General features: G+C 40.3%; 1 protein-coding gene across 5 annotated transcripts in view; it reads right to left on the bottom strand.

The window, feature by feature from the left end:
- The window catches only part of tanc1b (tetratricopeptide repeat, ankyrin repeat and coiled-coil containing 1b), a 194,654-nt gene extending 177,507 nt beyond the window's left edge, over positions 1-17,147 (bottom strand). For 3 of the 5 annotated variants that reach the window (XR_006657757.1, XM_041864622.2, XM_045210461.1), the window contains exon 1: positions 17,039-17,147. The gene's annotated coding sequence lies outside the window, so the exon portion shown is untranslated. The remainder of the gene's footprint in view (positions 1-17,038) is intronic. The other 2 variants (XM_045210453.1, XM_045210455.1) reach the window with 2 other exon arrangements.
- Between the last annotated feature and the right edge of the window lie 1,302 nt (positions 17,148-18,449).

Below are 18,449 nucleotides of genomic sequence, written 5' to 3' on the forward strand. Positions count from 1 at the left end.
TTGTTCAGTACCGGAGTCTACGCAGACCGGTGCGCCATAGCCAATCAGAGCTACAGTAGGCCTATATGCAAATAAGCCATTTGCCACACCAGCCTGCTATCATTCACTTTGAACTGGACTGTGTGTTTACAGTCAGTAGCAACAGCGCGACTTTATATCATTAGAACGCATTCGCCAAAAGCCACCTAAATGGATTTCTGCAAATATGTAAATACCATGGGAGTCCTCTTACATTTGGGAACTTCACAGTCCTATAGACCACTTTCCAGTACACGACACACTGATGTAACGCACAGATGCACGCGACTCTTGGCTGCAGTAAGAAAGCCATCGCCATCTGCGCCCATTCAACATAGCCTAGATTTACGTTTGTATTACTTTTAAACAAAATCACTTTTTGGGGATGTCATATGCTTACAATTATGTTTTGATTCTTGCTTGAACAGTCACTAAGATTATATTTGGTTGTGATCTTAAAAAAAAAAAAAACTATTTTGGATGCAGCAGTTGTTAGCTAGAATGCTAATGCTCATTGACATAGGCTGTAGCAAAAGCTAGCCAAAGAGCCATTTTAATTGTTGAAGTTGAAGTGTTAATGCAGTTGATTTGCGATGATGACACAAACATTATATTAAACAGGACATTCATACGAGTCTTAAAATCCAAAAGTAGTGTGAAATGCACTCATTAGCAACATGTAAATATAAGAACTCCCCCGTGTTCTGCCACCAACTTGCGCGCATCGCCCTCATGCGGCAATGTTTGCAAACACAGAAAGGGGTCTATTGATCAAACAACCATGAAAATGTATGCTATCTCTTCCTCAGTTGCCTATGCACATCAACAAGAACAAGATCGAAAACTAATGCTAGCCAGAGCGAGATAAACAAAAATCTAACTAGGCGAAAATTGGATAAACCCTCTCAAACTTTCTAAGCTAGTTGGCCGTCAAAATTGCACTGAAACAATGTGGAATAGTAGCCTGCTCGTCCTTCTGCAGTTTGCCTGCCAATGCATAATTGTCCCAACCCACATTTTGACAACTGAATGGGAACTTGCCTGCCTGCACGCTTGCCCATTTGATCGATGCCAAATACATTTGACTGACAACTAAGAGATATGCTAAGTGTGGATAACGGTCATTCAAGTTCAGCATAGCTAGCTAGCTAGCAAAGCGATTCACATTTCTTGCTAGCTAAACAAATGACACCTGCATCTCTAGTTGTAGCCACTGAAAAACGATATGAGGGGAAAAAGTCGGTCACTCACCCACTCCTCCAATGACATGACATCCTACCAGCAGCTAGCTAGCTAACTTTAGGCTCTGTGTTTTTAGTTTGCTAAATAAATAGCTAGCTACATAAATAGATACGCTATCCCAGGGGTGTCAAACTCAATCAGCGTATGGGCCATATTGAAAAAACACAACGAATTTGCAGGCCAGACATAGCCTATTTGTTTTTACAAAATAACTTGCAACTGCGACAAACCGCCCATTGTTTTATTAGAAAGGCTGCTGTATATAGCATTTTAACATATTAAAACAAAATAAGATAAATCATATTTGTCCAGCCTTTCCTGCTATGCTTGCAGATGTGCATAATATAATGCGACCCTAATCAAAAAGTATTTAATAACTCCAAATAACAAAAACGTAGCTATAGGTTTGTTGTAATATTTAAACTTAAAACATGTTTTTCCTTTTTTTGCACTCCATGGATCACTGGTGCAGTTGAATACAGCATTGCTGTATGGTGCACTCAAAATGTAGTTGAGTAGGCAGCCTAGCCAGCCTAGTCGTCCGTTTTTGTTCAAAATACTGAGTCATTGAAACTGGAACAGTGCATCCTGAATGGGTGGAGGCAGCAAACAATGAACCAGGCCAGCACTGATTTACAACCTGATAGCAATATTTTTTGGACTACCAAGACATTTATTGGTGAATTATATTAATCATGCGTTGAACTGCATCCATCTATTCTACCAACAAGGCCTTACTGTACGTCATGTAATTGTGAGTAAAATATAACCTATTTTTAAAACCTCTTATAAAGTTGGTTTTGAAGCATGAACTGGGAATTTGATATTTTTTACTGATATTATGATTGCTGTTTGTTTCATATGTGCAAAGTAGTTAAAACGCTGTCAGTTCTACTTTAAGGCGGCAAGAATGAAGTTGTTAATTAACTCTTTACTGGCCATACAGTGGGGATAACAAGTATTTGATAACCTGCAAAATCGGCAGTGTTTCCTACTTACAAAGCATGTAGAGGTCTGTAATTTTTTATCATAGGTACACTTCAACTGTGAGAGACGGAATCTAAAACACAAATCCAGAAAATCACATTGTATGATTTTTAAGTAATTAATTTGCATTTTATTGCATGACATAAGTATTTGATACATCAGAAAAGCAGAACTTAATATTTGGTACAGAAACCTTTGTTTGCAATTACAGAGATCATACGTTTCCTGTAGGTCTTGACCAGGTTTGCACACACTGCAGTAGGGATTTTGGCCCACTCCTCCTTACAGACCTTCTCCAGATCCTTCAGGTTTCGGGGCTGTCGCTGGGCAATACGGACTTTCAGCTCCCTCCAAAGATTTTCTATTGGGTTCAGGTCTGGAGACTGGCTAGGCCACTCCAGGACCTTGAGATGCTTCTTACGGAGCCACTCCTTAGTTGCCCTGGCTGTGTGTTTCGGGTCGTTGTCATGCTGGAAGACCCAGCCACGACCCATCTTCAATGTTCTTACTGAGGGAAGGAGGTTGTTGGCCAAGATCTCGCGATACATGGCCCCATCCATCCTCCCCTCAATACGGTGCAGTCGTCCTGTCTTCTTTGCAGAAAAGCATCCCCAAAGAATGATGTTTCCACCTCCATGCTTCACGGTTGGGATGGTGTTCTTGGGGTTGTACTCATCCTTCTTCTTCCTCCAAACACAGCGAGTGGAGTTTAGACCAAAAAGCTCTATTTTTGTCTCATCAGACCACATGACCTTCTCCCATTCCTCCTCTGGATCATCCAGATGGTCATTGGCAAACTTCAGACGGGCCTGGACATGCGCTGGCTTGAGCAGGGGGACCTTGCGTGCGCTGCAGGATTTTAATCCATGACGCCGTAGTGTGTTACTAATGGTTCTCTTTGAGACTGTGGTCCCAGCTCTCTTCAGGTCATTGACCAGGTCCTGCCGTGTAGTTCTGGGCTGATCCCTCACCTTCCTCATGATTATTGATGCCCCACGAGGTGAGATCTTGCATGGAGCCCCAGACCGAGCGTGATTGACCGTCATCTTGAACTTCTTCCATTTTCTAATAATTGCGCCAACAGTTGTTGCCTTCTCACCAAGCTGCTTGCCTATTGTCCTGTAGCCCATCCCAGCCTTGTGCAGGTCTACAATTGTATCCCTGATGTCCTTACACAGCTCTCTGGTCTTGGCCATTGTGGAGAGGTTGGAGTCTGTTTGATTGAGTGTGTGGACAGGTGTCTTTTATACAGGTAAAGAGTTCAAACAGGTGCAGTTAATACAGGTAATGAGTGGAGAACATGAGGGCTTCTTAAAGAAAAACTAACAGGTCTGTGAGAGCCGGAATTCTTACTGGTTGGTAGGTGATCAAATACTTATGTCATGCAATAAAATGCAAATTAATTACTTAAAAATCATACTATGTGATTTTCTGGATTTTTGTTTTAGATTCCGTCTTTCACAGTTGAAGTGTACCTATGATAAAAATGACAGACCTCTACATGCTTTGTAAGTAGGAAAACCTGCAAAATCAGCAGTGTATCAAATACTTGTTCTCCCCACTGTATCTGTTTCCTTCTTGTAGGGCAAAGGCAATGTTCTACTAATACTATACTAGCATTTGGGTTAACAAAGTTAATGTGGTTAGATTTTTGAAGTAGCCTACACAACCCTGTCACACGGAGAGATTTAACATCCATGTTCATGCCTGCATAGGCTAATTCAAGTTGTGTGCAAACTTTTTCTGCTCCCCAGGTTGCACACAGGCTATACCGTGACCATATAGGATGCATCCATCACGACTGGTGGTGTAATAGGAGGATTTAGGCTAGGACTGTTAGGCTATAACACAAATAGTTTAACTGAGGGAATTCATGTCTGGAGCCACTTATGTGCATGCCTGTATGGTAGTTTACCTGAGAAATAAACATACTTGGTGCAGTGTGTTCTTAGAAACTTTGTAAGATCCTTGGAAAATAGCCTGACATTCTTGAATCGTATGATTATTCACCTTACCTTTAGGGCAAAAATTAGGTCATGCTGTCACAAGCAGATTGAAACAATTTACAGAAGTGACTAGAGGCAAGTAACCCACTTTTTCATCTATAATGAATGTAGACATGATTTTTGTTGAAATTAAAAAGGATGACAGGTCTAATCTGCTTATTAGCCAGCTATTTTACCCAGGAGGATAACTTTTATTAAACAGACAGTTTAACTTTTTCAGGTAATTTTGAGAGCAAGCTGATTCTGGTCCTACTAATGTGATTTGGGGGCATAAACTTCCACCCTGAAAATGCCACTGCCTAGTCAGCAGTCAAGAGTGTAAGAAACAGTTTCTAATGCCCTATCCAAGCTTCCCAACAGCACTGAAGAGTTGAGACATGTTTTTGAAGGCGATCATTACTCAGAATTTACAGTTATACCTGAGGCTGTGGAAACTGAGTCAACCTGACATGTCTATGTCTATACCTGATGCTATAAAAGTAGAATAAATGTATTATTATTATTATTATTATTGTCTACCCTTTAGACACCGGCAGACAAGACATTGCTCATCACTCCCTTACCAAACACCTACCTCGTACCCGAGTTAAAACATTACCCTACACCAGTGGTTCTCAACCTTTTTTGAACCGTGGCACACCATGATGGGATAAAAACATTCTGTGGCATACCAAAAATGTCCCAATTTATTTAGTTGCAATGACCTCCATCTCACCTGATCCATACTGCAAATCTGATCCATACTGCATATTATAGAAGTTCCTTACTCACAATGATTCATTTGTGTGTACCCCTTTAAGAATGTCCCGCAAATTTGTGCTAGAAATCTAAACACAATAACATTGAGGTAAAGGCTCCTGCCAACATATATCAACATTTATATTTAGTTTTGCAGAAATAATTTGCCTTCTGTTACCAAAAACTCACATATCTATGATATTTTAGAATTTCTCTCCATCATGAGGAGGGAGGATGATGAAAGTTCACAGAAGTAACAACTAAAAGGTAGGCCTAGACCTACCAATTAGTTAAAGTGTTTTACTGATAACAATTTTGTTTGTAAATTATTAAGTGATTAAAACGCGTTACTCTTGTTACCAAATCGGTAACAGAGTGACCGAAAAATCGGTAACAGAGTGACTGCAATTGAATTGGCCACAATGGAAAATCATAGTAGTAACAAAAAATACAGTTGCAGTAGAGCACAGCACAGCATAGTACAGTACAGTAGAGCACAGTAGAGTACAGTATAGTAGAGTATAGTATAGTAAAGAAATATAGTAGAGTATAGTTCAGTACAGTAGAGTAGAGTAGAGTTCTGTTCAGTACAGTACAGTAGACCACACATGATTAGAGTACAATATAAAGTAATGTACTCTCCTGGACTGTACTGTACTGTAGTGAACTATACTCTACTATGCTCTACTGCACTCTACTGTACTGTGCTCTACTGTACTGAACTGAACTGTACTCTACTCTACGGTGCTGTACTGTGATGTCCAAACTTGTGAAACAGATGTGTATGATTGGTACAGATTTGGTCCAGTCTGGATCAACCAAATGTGATCTTGTTTGGGACAGAGCTCATTAGAATAATAGCCAGTGTGTAGAATAATAGCCAAAAATGCAAAAGAGGATATTCATATGTTCTACCTTTGTGTACCTATTCAGGAAGAGAATGACATTCATAACTATACATTTCTGTATAGTACAGATTAAGGACCCATGATGTCATTATGTTATGTCATTCTGTTACCGGTTGTTGATTCATTTCACTTACTGTAGTTCAATAACCAAAATTGTATTTGGAAAACGTGGTCAAATAAAAAAACTGAGGGAGATTTTACTGTCATTCTGTTACCAAACTTTGCATCTGCACTGTTCCTCAAGTAAATGTGTTTTAGTAAAATGTTCTGTGGTTTTTGCTTGGCATACATTTTAAAGTAAAAAAAGTGAGTCTCAGCGTCACTCTGTTATCAGGGTATTGCCCCTGTGCTAATGGTTCTCAAAAGCGAAGTAGAATGATACAAATTATTTTGCTTGTGATGAGCGCCCCTCAAATGATACAAATGTAACAACAGCCTCTGAACAACGATACAGATGTAACCATGTGCTATTCAATGTATTATCTGGTGCTCCCAAATCAAAATTGCATTTGCATTCCACTGGTCACGTTTATAAGTGAGTGTTCAAATAAATAATCAAGAATAGAAAAAATGTCACAGCACACCTGAGAGTTCCTCAAGGCACACCATTGTGCCGCAGCACACCCATTGAAAACCACTGCCCTATACACATAACATGAAGGCCTCCATAAGAAAACACCTTTCACATCAGAGATTACCACCTCTCTTTGTGAGAAGCCAAAGTGTTTCAAAAAAATATCTGCCTTAAATATCAGCAGTGAGCTCACAAAGGCCTAGTTCCCATATCCTGATCTTGTAAACTGACCTGAGAGGATGATAGCTAGCTATGAGTTAGGCTACCATTCGCCAGCCTCAGCCTTCCCACATCAATTTACAATCTTTATCTGGTTTCTTTTAATGAACATCAGGGAGACTCCTAAAATCCTCCTCCTCACCCGAATAGGAACACTCCCAAACAGGAAAAAACACTCTCGTATGTCTATGAGATCATAAAAAGTTGGACACCACCAACTATTCCTCAGAATCTCAATCCTTCCCTGCTTACGGATAAATCTGAGTCAGACTTAGCATATCCAGACAGTAGCCAGATATTTGGCTGGGAGTTTGGGGTTTCCTGCTAGGCTATTTTATTAGGGTCAAACATTAACTGGCAAGGTTTAAAGTCTACATGCTTTCTCTTAACACATAGCATCTTCATCCATTGTACTTCATGAGTTTCTCTCATAGGGATTTCTAGGCCAGTAAGACATTTAACGAAATTGCCATCTTAACAAGGAACAGTAGATTGGGAAAAATGTCATAAAGTCAGGACTCTGGCAGCATAGGGACTCAGATCCGTTTCCTTTGTTTAAAGCAGATGTGCATGTCTAATAAATCACTCCTGGGTTTTGGCTGATAAACATTCCACAGGTGTTCAGCCTGAGCCCAGACAGTTTGCAGATAAGACTTCATGGCCACTCATCACCACAGCAGCAGAGGTTTATTATTAGACTACCTCACACTGAACAAACAGTAATATAGTCAAAATACCGCTAAGAAAAAGACCACAACACAGCACTCTCGCATGGCAGATGGTGGAGGTAGCCTAACTGTTGTGAGAGACTATAGGGAAACATGTTTGAATATCACAAGAGCGCACTGCATTAAACACCATAGTCATGATCACCTTGAAACAGTTTTAACTGTGAGTGACCCTCTCCCAAGAACCAGTTGGCCTAAGAGTCACAGCCAATTATTTATATATACACTAGATTACTGACAGGGGTGCGCTGTTCTGAAGCCACCGCACCTCCATCTTTGCACTTCCCCACCATTGTAAAAAATATTTTGGAAGCTATAGAAATGCATTTATTAATGTCTACATTTCTTTTTGCCATGTATATGCTATTACGGACACCTTATATTATTATATTATGTGAGCTAAACAACAAATATATATATATATATATATATATATATATAAACATTAAAGTATATATATATTTTTAGTTCTAATATTACTGTCCCCACTACAACAAAAAATACTTAAATATATGTAATTTTGTCCTTGAAACATTTAATTGAAATACTGTAGAATTCCATTAATTCCTATGGAGGACTGCTTCTTCTGGGGAGTGCCAATATGGCTGACCGGTGGCTTCAAAGCCTCATTGGCCAATACATAGCATCAGCAATCTAGGGTTTATACAGTGCATTCGGAAAATATTCAGACCCCTTGACTTTTTCCACATTTTGTTACGTTACAGCCTTATTCTAAAATTGATTAACTTGTTTTTTCCCCTCATCAATCTACACACAATACCCTATAATGCTTTTTTGGAATTTAAGCAAATGTATTAAAAATACAAAACTGAAATATTACATTTACATAAGTATTCAGACCCTTTACGCAGTATTTTGTTGAAGCACCTTTGGCAGCGATTACAGCCTCGAGTCTTCTTGGGTATGAAACTACAAGCTTGGCACACCTGTATTTGGGAAGTTTCTCCCATTCTTCTCTGCAGATCCTCTCAAGCTCTGTCAAGCTGGATGGGGAACGTCGCTGCACAGCTATTTTCAGGTCTCTCCAGAGATGTTCGATCGGGTTCTAGTCCGGGCTCTGGCTGGGCCACTCAAGGACATTCAGAGACTTGTCCCAAAGCCACTCCTGCGTTGACTTGGCTGTGTGCTTAGGGTCGTTGTCCTGTTGGAAGGTGAACCTTCGCCCCAGTCTGAGGTCCTGAGCGCTCTGGAGCAGGTTTTCATCAAGGGTCTCTCTGTACTTATCTCCGTTCATCTTTCCCTCGATCCTGACTAGTCTCCCAGGCCCTGCCGCTGAAAAACATCCCCACAACATGATGCTGCCACCACCATGCTTCACCGTAGGGATGGTGCCAGATTTCCTCCAGAATGCTTGGCATTCAGGCCAAAGAGTTCAATCTTGGTTTCATCAGACCAGAGAATCATGTTTCTCATGGTCCGAGAGTGCTTTAGGTGCCTTTTGGCAAACTCCAAGCGAGCTGTCATGTGCCTTTTACTGAGGAGTGGCTTCCGTCTGGCCACTCTACTATAAAGGCCTCATTGGTGGAGTGCTGCAGAGATGGTTGTCCTTCTGGAAGGTTCTCCCATCTCCACAGAGGAACTCTGGCGCTCTGTCAGAGTGACCATCGGGTTCTTGGTCACCTCCCTGACCAAGGCCCTTCTCCCTCGATTGCTCAGTTTGGCTGGGTGGCCAGTTCTAGGAAGAGTCTTGGTGGTTCCAAAATTCTTCCATTTAAGAATGATGGAGGCCACTGTGTTCTTGGGGACCATCAATGCTGCAGAAATTATTTGGTTCCCTTCCCCAGATCTGTGCCTCGACACAATCTTGTCTCGGAGCTTATGGAAAATTCCTTTCACCTAATGGCTTGGTTTTTGCTCTGACATGCACTGTCAACTGTGGGACCTTATATAGACAGGTGTGTGCCTTTCCAAATCATGTCCAATCAATTGAATTTCCTACAGGTGGACTCCAATCAAGTTGTAGAAACATCTCAAGGATGATCAATGGAAACAGGATGCACCTGTGCTCACTTTCGAGTCTCATAGCAAAGGGTTTGAATACTTATTTTTGCTAAGATTTCTAAAAAAGCTATTTTCGCTTTGTCATGATGGGGTATTGTGTGTAGATTGGTGAGAGATAAAAATAATTTAATCAATTTTAGAATAAGGCTTTATCGTAACAAAATAATGGAAAAAGGGAATAGTTTCTGAATGCACTGTACATCATTGGTCACAGCCCGAGAGGAGACCCAGCCCCTCAGTCATAACAACACAGCTATCTAGCCCTCCATTTCTCTCTGGGGCTTTATAAATGCTTAACATATTTCATCAGGAGGTACTTGGCAGACCAAAATAATTGTGGTTTCTAAACTGTATGTTCTCACTCTGAAATTTCACAGGATCGTACAGTAGCTTTGTTTGCTCACCACATTCTCTCTGTTCTCTCTGCCCGAGCTGCTCTCATGTTCAGAAACCAAATCCTCCACCAATATACACAGGCAACTCAATATGCATCTGTCATTCTATTACATTTTAATTGATGCCTAGAGGGAAGCAGTGCATTTAAATGGTGGGGTTAAAAGAGTTAAGGCGAGCGTTTAGATACAAACTGCTTTGAACCCTTGAGAAATTGTACCTAATGCAATTACACAATGCCTCGTACCCTATAGGCTTGAAACTCGTGAATGTAATAGCCTGTGTCCAATATTTTAATTATGCTAGCCATTGGCAGCTGAACTGAGCAGATCATAGCACTAAGAACCAAGGATAAAATGAGGGCATATCATTATCATCCTATTATTAACTGTGAGGGATCCTATGATTGCAGACGAATAATAGTGTCTAGTTATATCACATTAATAATAAAACAACCTCTTATTATGACAATCTACACACAAACCTTCTTCAGGATTTATTTTGTCATGGGAACCCTACAAATGCCACAATGTTGTTTACAGTAATTACATCAGAGGGCTTGCAACGAGCGGCCTCAGTGCATGGGTTTGGCATAACACAGAGGGGTCACAGCAACAGCCACTGTTATTAAACAATCATTTCACAACAGGCCCCTCAAACCACTGAAACAACCATGACACAATAAAAAGGTTCCCATAATGATCTATGAATCAAACTGGTAGTGTGAATACACATCATCCATTTGCTGTTTCAAACAAACACTCCATCCCACCCAACTTCAAGCCACATTTGTTATTGGTGTCACCCCATATCTTTACACAGGCATTAGCACGCAACCAGATTTGTGCAGAATCCTTCCAATAACATTTCATTTGAAAACCAACTGACACAGAGAGCTCTGCAAACTCCACACACTTTCCAGTCGTTGCCACACAAACAATTCTGGTGAACACATTTCTGGTAATGAGGGTCCTTAGTAGCAATTCCCAGGATCACCCATACCTAAAATGTATGCATGCATGACTGTAAGTCACTTTGGAGAAAAGCGTCTGCTAAATGGCATACATTATTATATTAATTAAACTCTTCAAGTAAGTAGAGATTCAATATCATTACTTATTACTGGAATAATGTGCCACAATGTGGACACTGTTTGGACACTGATTCAAAGCACCCTGAACACTGTCAGGTCAGTGGCTCCATTGACTCTGTATCCTCAGCCCCAACATTGTCTCCTTGGTGCAAGCACCTGTTACTGGCCAACTGGCTATGAACCATGGGAACCAGGTTCTCCACTGTGACTACAGACCTTGTTGGCACTTCCAAGGCTAGCCTACATAACTTCACAAATGCATGATTAAATATATTTTCTTCAGATGAACTATTATGACAGTTCACACTTCAGTCCAGTCATCACAAGCAAGCACCTGTCAGCTTCACAGTCAGCTCTACTTTGCATCTTGTGGAGCCGAATTTTTTTTAAAGCATATATTTCATGATTGTGAAATGGATAATAGGTGAATTCTGTGAAGGTTATGAATATAGAAATGTTTGATAGAGAAGAAACAAGCTTGAAATTGTCCTACAAATTGTAGAATAAATTGTCCTACCAAGTGAAAACGGGGATAATTTCTACCATCTGTTGTTGACCTTTTCTCGTATCATAATGTAGAGTCAACTGACAGCTGATAGTGACTGAGTAAGTAACAATAAAAATGGTTGGTTTGAATTCATCTGAACTTTTTGTGTCACACTCAAGGTCCTTTCCAGGTAGCACCACACAGTTCAGTGAGGACATGTTAGGTTCATCGATTTCATCTGCCCCTGTTGATCGAAATGGAAACTGACATTTCAGCATGAATAACTTTTTAGAAAGAACTACAGTAACTTGTTTTAATCCTTTAGAGTCTAAGCCGGGAGAAAGGGGGTTCTACTAAGCTAACATAAGGAATTGTTTTAAGATGGTCATACCAAGGATCATTTTGCTATTTGATTTGGAATTTTAGGACCCCTTAAGGCAGGGTTCTTCAATTCCGGTCCTGGAGGGCCGAAACACCTCTGTTTTTCATCCTCTCCTTCTAATCAGGGGCTAATTCAGACCTGGGACACCAGGTGAGTGCAATTAACTACCAGGTAGAAATAAAAAACAGAAGTGTTTCGGCCCTCCAGGACCGGAATTGAAGAACCCTGCCTTAAGGTATCCCCAAAAATATTTAAACATTAATTTGATGAAACATTGAATTTGGCCTTACTTCTATTAACCCATAGAAACACAGGATGACACCGGCGGATGCAGTGTATTGAGACGCAGCCCATGGAAAAAATAGGATTTCTCTAGCTTAAATTGACAGATTATGTTGGGGATTTTTCTATTATGCTAATTAGATTTCCACGGGGACACGGACATTGACACTAGGGGGTGTTAAAGCATCTGAGGTCTACATGAGTTCCAACAAGCAAGGAAGTGTCTTATGTAAGTACAAAACAAACTTAGGCCATGTCTAAATCAAATCAAATTTTACATCAGCAGATGTCACAAAGTGCTTATACAGAAACCAAGCCTAAAACCCCAAAGAGAAAGCAATGCAGATGTAGAAGCACGGTGGCTAAGAAAACGTCCTTAAAAGGCAGGAACCTAGGAAGAAACCTAGAGAGGAACCAGGCTCTGAGGGGTGGCCAGTCCTCTTCTGGCTGTGCCAAGTGGAAATTATAAGAGTACATTTATTTTATTTAACCTTTATTTAACTAGGCAAGTCAGTTAAGAAAAAATTATTATTTACAATGATGGCCTACCAAAAGGAAAATGGCCTCCTGCGTGGACGGGGGCTGGGATTAAAAAATAAAAATAAAATGTAGGACAAAACACACATCATGACAAGAGAGACACCACAACACTACATAAAGAGAGACCTAAGACAACAACATGACTTGACAGTTCATGTAGCTTTAGTATTCCGATCATAGAGTTCTGATCATGGAATTCCGAACGCATCATGCATCTACACCTACATTTAAATGTGTCTACCGTGTCCACAGTGTGTCTGGGTTCCCTTTTCCCACGCTTTATTCAAATGCCAGTATGCATTCTACAAACGGTGGAATAGGCAAAATATGAAAATAACACAACAACAACTGATGGCAGTAGCTAACTACTGTAGCTAACCTCTGTAGCTTACTACTGTAGCTACAGTGGCTTGTGAAAGTATTCACCCCCCTTGGCATTTTTCCTATTTTGTAGCCTTACAACCTGAAATTAAACTGAATTTTTTGGGGGTTTGTATCATTTAAAATTTGATTTACACAACATGCCTACCACTTTGAAGATGCAAAATATTTTTTCTTGTGAAACAAACAAGAAATAAGACAAAAAAAACGGAAAACTTGAGCGTGCATAACTATTCACCCCACCCCCGAAGTCAATACATTGTAGAGCCACCTTTTGCAGCAATTACAGCTGCAAGTCTCTTGGGGTATGTCTCTATAAGCTTGGCACATCTAGCCACTGGGATTGCTGCCCATTCTTCAAGGCAAAACTGCTCCAGCTCCTTCAAGTTGGATGGGTTCCGCTGGTGTACAGCAATCTTTAGTCATACCACAGATTCTCAATTGGATTGAGGTCTGGGCTTTGACTAGGCCATTCCAAGACATTGAAATGTTTCCCCTTAAACCACTTAAGTGTTGCTTTAGCAGTATGCTTAGGGTCATTGTCCTGCTGGAAGGTGAACCTCTGTCCCAGTCTCAAATCTCTGTATTTAGCACCATCCATCATTCCTTCAATTCTGACCAGTTTCCCAGTCCCTGCCGATGAAAAACATCCCCACAGCATTATGCTGCCACCACCATGCTTCACTGTGGGGATGGTGTTCTCGGGGTGATGAGAGGTGTCGGGTTTACGCCAAACATAGCGTTTTCCTTGATGACCAGAAAGTTCAATTTTAGTCTCATCTGACCAGAGTACCTTCTTCCATATGTTTGGGGAGTCTCCCACATGCCTTTTGGCGAACACCAAATGTGTTTGCTTATTTTTTTCTTTAAGCAATGGCTATTTTCTGGCCACTCTTCCGTAAAGCCCAGCTCTGTGGAGTGTAAGGCTTAAAGTGGTCCTATGGACAGATACTCCAATCTCCGCTGTGGAGCTTTGCAGCTCCTTCAGGGTTATCTTTGGTCTCTTTGTTGCCTCTCTGATTAATGCCCTCCTTGCCTGGTCCGTGAGTTTTGGTGGGCGGCCCTCTCTTGGCAGGTTTGTTGTGGTGCCATATTCTTTCCATTTTTTTATAATGGATTTAATGGTGCTCCGTGGGATGTTCAAAGTTTCTGATATTTCTTTATAACCCAACCCTGGTCTGTACTTCTCCACAACTTTGTCCCTGACCTGTTTGGAGAGCTCCTTGGTCTTCATGGTGCAGCTTGCTTGGTGATGCCCCTTGCTTAGTGGTGTTGCAGACTCTGGGGCCTTTCAGAACAAGTGTATATATACTGAGATCATGTGACACTTAGATTGCACATTTTACAAATTTTAGTAATTTAGCAGATGCTCTTATCCAGAGCGACTTACAGTTAGTGAGTGCATACATTTTCATACACTTTATACACACACACATACAAACACACCCACAAATAACTATGGTACATAGAACAATAATAGCAACACAGTGAAAGATCATGTGCATGTAGCCCAGTCACATCCTTCAGTTATACATTGTATTCACGTTAATCTCACTCTATCCAAAGGCACGCTCATACACAAATTATGTGCACACAGGCAAACGCACCCAAAATCAACATTCACTTATACTGCAGCTCACAAATATTATTCAAACAATGTAACGTGCTTCAGTACCGGGTGTACTTGGGGTTGATAAATAAGCTTGGTCTTGCAGTGCTTCCATTCTTCATAAATTAATATAAAACACACATGTGGACTTTATTTAACTAATTATGTGACTTCTGAAGGTAATTGGTTGCACCAGATCTTATTTAGGGGCTTCATAGCAAAGGGGGTGAATACATATGCACGTACCACATTTCCGTGATTTATTTTTAATAATTTTTTGAAAAAAGTTATTTTTTTCATTTCACTTCACCAATTTGGACTATTTTGTGTATGTCCATTACATGAAATCCAAAATAAATATCCATTTAAATTACAGGTTGTAATGCAACAAAATAGGAAAAACGCCAAGGCACTGTAACTAGCCGGCTAACCTCTGTAGCTAGCCAGCAAGCTAGCAAGCAACGCTAAAGGGATTGCAAACGGGTTAGCATAACTCTAGCCAAACAAAAAATATTTTTTCTAAATATTAGCTAGCTGGCTAGCATTTATGAGGCCAGCAAACATGTTCCTCACACGCTAGGAACGTATTTCCTCCAACGTTATAATGAAAAGGTGCCTCTCGGTCCCAAAAGTGCTGATGACGTTGCCCACTGTATGCGCTTTCGGTAGCCTGATTGTGCCCAGACTGAGGAGAAATCCACACACAATGCATCCCTGAACACCTCCTGAAGTGGTCAGCCAGATCCGAACACAATCAGACCAAATCAAATCAAATGTATTTATAAAGCCCTTTTAACATCAACAGATGTCATAAAGTGCTTAAACAGAAACCCAGCCTAAAACCCCAAACAGCAAGCAATGCAGATGTAGAAGCACGGCGGCTAGGAAAACTCCCTAGAAAGGCAGGAACCTAGGAATAAACCTAGAGAGGAACCAGGCTCTGAGGGGTGGCCAGTCGTCCTCTGGCTCTGCCGGGTGGAGATTATAAGAGTACATGGCCATTAAGGCCACATCGTTCTTCAAGATGTTCAAACGTTCATAGATGACAAGCAGGGTCAAATAATAATCACAGTGGTTGTAGAGGGTGCAAGAGGTCAGCACCTCAGGAGTAAATGTCAGTTGGCTTTTCATAGCCGACAGCAGGTGCAGAGAGAGAGAGAGACTTTTGTGTGTCTAGACCTGTCTTTTCAATGCGATCTTCGTATTCTGATAGCAGAAATCGCAAGAAAGTGTCAAGTGTAGACAAGACCTTACATCAACATGACTCAAACCCATGCAAGATTACTGCATATGGCTTAGGTCTTGATTTCAAAACCACCACATCTCATCTAAGAATACAGTTCAAGCATTAACAAGACCACATTACTATGTAATAATAAAAAATCGGATCCATTAAGAACAGGATATCATTTTAGCATATTACATTACAGTACAGTACAGAATAAAGTGCAATAACATTGGTAATAGTATAGTAACAAGTTAGTTTCTCATGGACATTGATATAATTTTTAAGTATCTTGTTTCAGGGTAATACACCACATAGGACTACTTTGTTTTGTTATAGAGGGGTAACTACACAAGAACAGTATGGTAAAATGGAAGAACGGCTGAAAAGTGGGTTGGTTACCCGTTATTCTACTATGGCACACAGTGTTTGGTGTTCTAGCTACCCTGAAAAAATAGAATTTGCCTATACTGTACTTAAATTAATTGGTGTCTGGCCAAATAATGTTTTCGTGGTGTGTAACTAAGGTGTTACTATACCATTACCATGTTATTTCTAGTAGCAAAGTCAACAACTGCTTTTTTCGTCTCTTGTAGGGATGCATTGCTGACATTTTACACATTTCCTAAGCACACCCATGTGCGGCAGTTTCAGTGTGGGACTAAGATCAAATAAGGCCAAAATGATTTAGTTAATCAAGGTTCTGAGTGAACTGATTGACAACAACGACAAAACTTGATCTAAAGTTTTTGAATGTTTCACAAGTTCCAGTTATGGTTGGACTCAATAGAAATGTTTAAAGAAGATTTTTGCTAAGACTTGACAGCTTGGCTAGAAGCTCAAGCTGTCAAAGAAGGCACTTCACAAGAGTCACCCCCTCATACTTTGCTCAACAATAATGTATTTAAAGTGAGGCCATATCTTCCATTAAAATAAACACACTTCTTCCCGTATAATAGTAGACACATTTATTTAACGTTCTGTTTATTTCTTCAATGTGAACTCACTGCGCTTCCAGTCTGAGACATGTTCCAACATATTCTCCTTGCTAGCGCTTCCTTCACTAGCTAGTAGACAGCCTAAGAAAAGCTCTCCATATAGCTAGTTATGCTACTTTCTCCTCAAAACTAACTAAACACAGTCCAAGCTGTACTTGATATTTAACTAAAGACGAACACACTAAACTTAAATATCTAATATTTACCTGGTAAATGTCATGGATATCCCAGTAGAAAAAGTTTTCCGACAGTTTATCTCCACATGAACCCCTTGATGGACCAAAGGTACGGCGCGAGCTCCTCCCTCTCTAGACTAGTAGGCTACTTACTCCATGAGGTCATTTAGAACTAGTCGCGTACGCAACAACTGGGCTGGCAAATATGCCTCATGTGCATGCTCTTGTTTAATCAAAGTACAGTAGTGACGATGCACGTTGGTGATGGGAAGAAACCTACAAATACCTTTGTATTGTATCCCATATGATGAAATTGACCTATATGACAGTATATTACATGTATATGATGTGGTGACGTAGTGTAGAATTATTTGTTGAACGAGGATTACTGGATGAGTCCTTCAATGAGTGACGATTTAATGTGAAGTAAATCAAATGAGCTTATGGCTTTGCTCATTTCACCCATTATAGTCAGGTGTATGGCGACACCGTGAGGCACAAACTAAAAACTCTAGTCCACTATATTTCTTAGTATTTTCAAGATGGGAGTGACCGGTCTGAAAACAAATCAAAACACCTATTATAAACAATGTTTTATGTGCAACTTTAAAACAATGTTTTCATTAAACTTAGCAACCGTTAACGCTAGCCTAGTAAAAAGTTCCTGATCGCCAACCTAACACAGGTGGGATAGCAAATGTTCATAAACGAGTGCAAAACAAACGTAGATCTTTGGTTGCATCTTTTGTCCAATTATTAGCATCAAACAGTGGCGACACGTCATTCAAGGCAGATGGGACAGAGTCCCAGCTGTTTAGCAAAAACATAAACGTGTATATATATATATATTATTTTTTTTTTTTTGCATGTTATTTTGGCATTAATACGTGTCACATATCAGTTTGCAAACAATGTAAAAAAATAAATAATAATACATCATTTGAGTTAATATAGCTGCACACAAACATGGTCTCTTTTTCGCTTTCTTGAGTAAGTCAGCTCCAAAATGCAGATGTTTCAGCCTAGCTCAGTGCTTTCTGTGGTGGGGGGGCAGGCAGTGGAAAATATGGAGGGTAGGGGTTGGTAATGTTCTCTAGCTGCGCAGTGATTGGCTCAGTGTTCTGTCACTCATGGGGACACTACATCACTGCAAAATCTACGGGGAGAGCTCGAAAATTCAAGCTCCTTGGGTGCTGCCATAGAGTTACGTTAGAAGTGCCCATCCAAGAAGGCTCAAGGTCATTGGCCATGTTATATCTACCGTAGCTTTGATTGGACTGAGCATGTCAACATCATACTTAAAATCTTAGCTAGCAAGCTAGAAAGCAGTCATCATCATGAATCACTTCGACAATCTACTGGCAAATCTTTTTCAATCCTTGTCATATGAAGATAAATTATAGATAAAACGTATTGGTGCTCATCGGCCATAGGACATAAA

This window comes from Coregonus clupeaformis, chromosome 4, assembly GCF_020615455.1.
Source record: "Coregonus clupeaformis isolate EN_2021a chromosome 4, ASM2061545v1, whole genome shotgun sequence".
Lineage (NCBI taxonomy): Eukaryota > Metazoa > Chordata > Actinopteri > Salmoniformes > Salmonidae > Coregonus > Coregonus clupeaformis.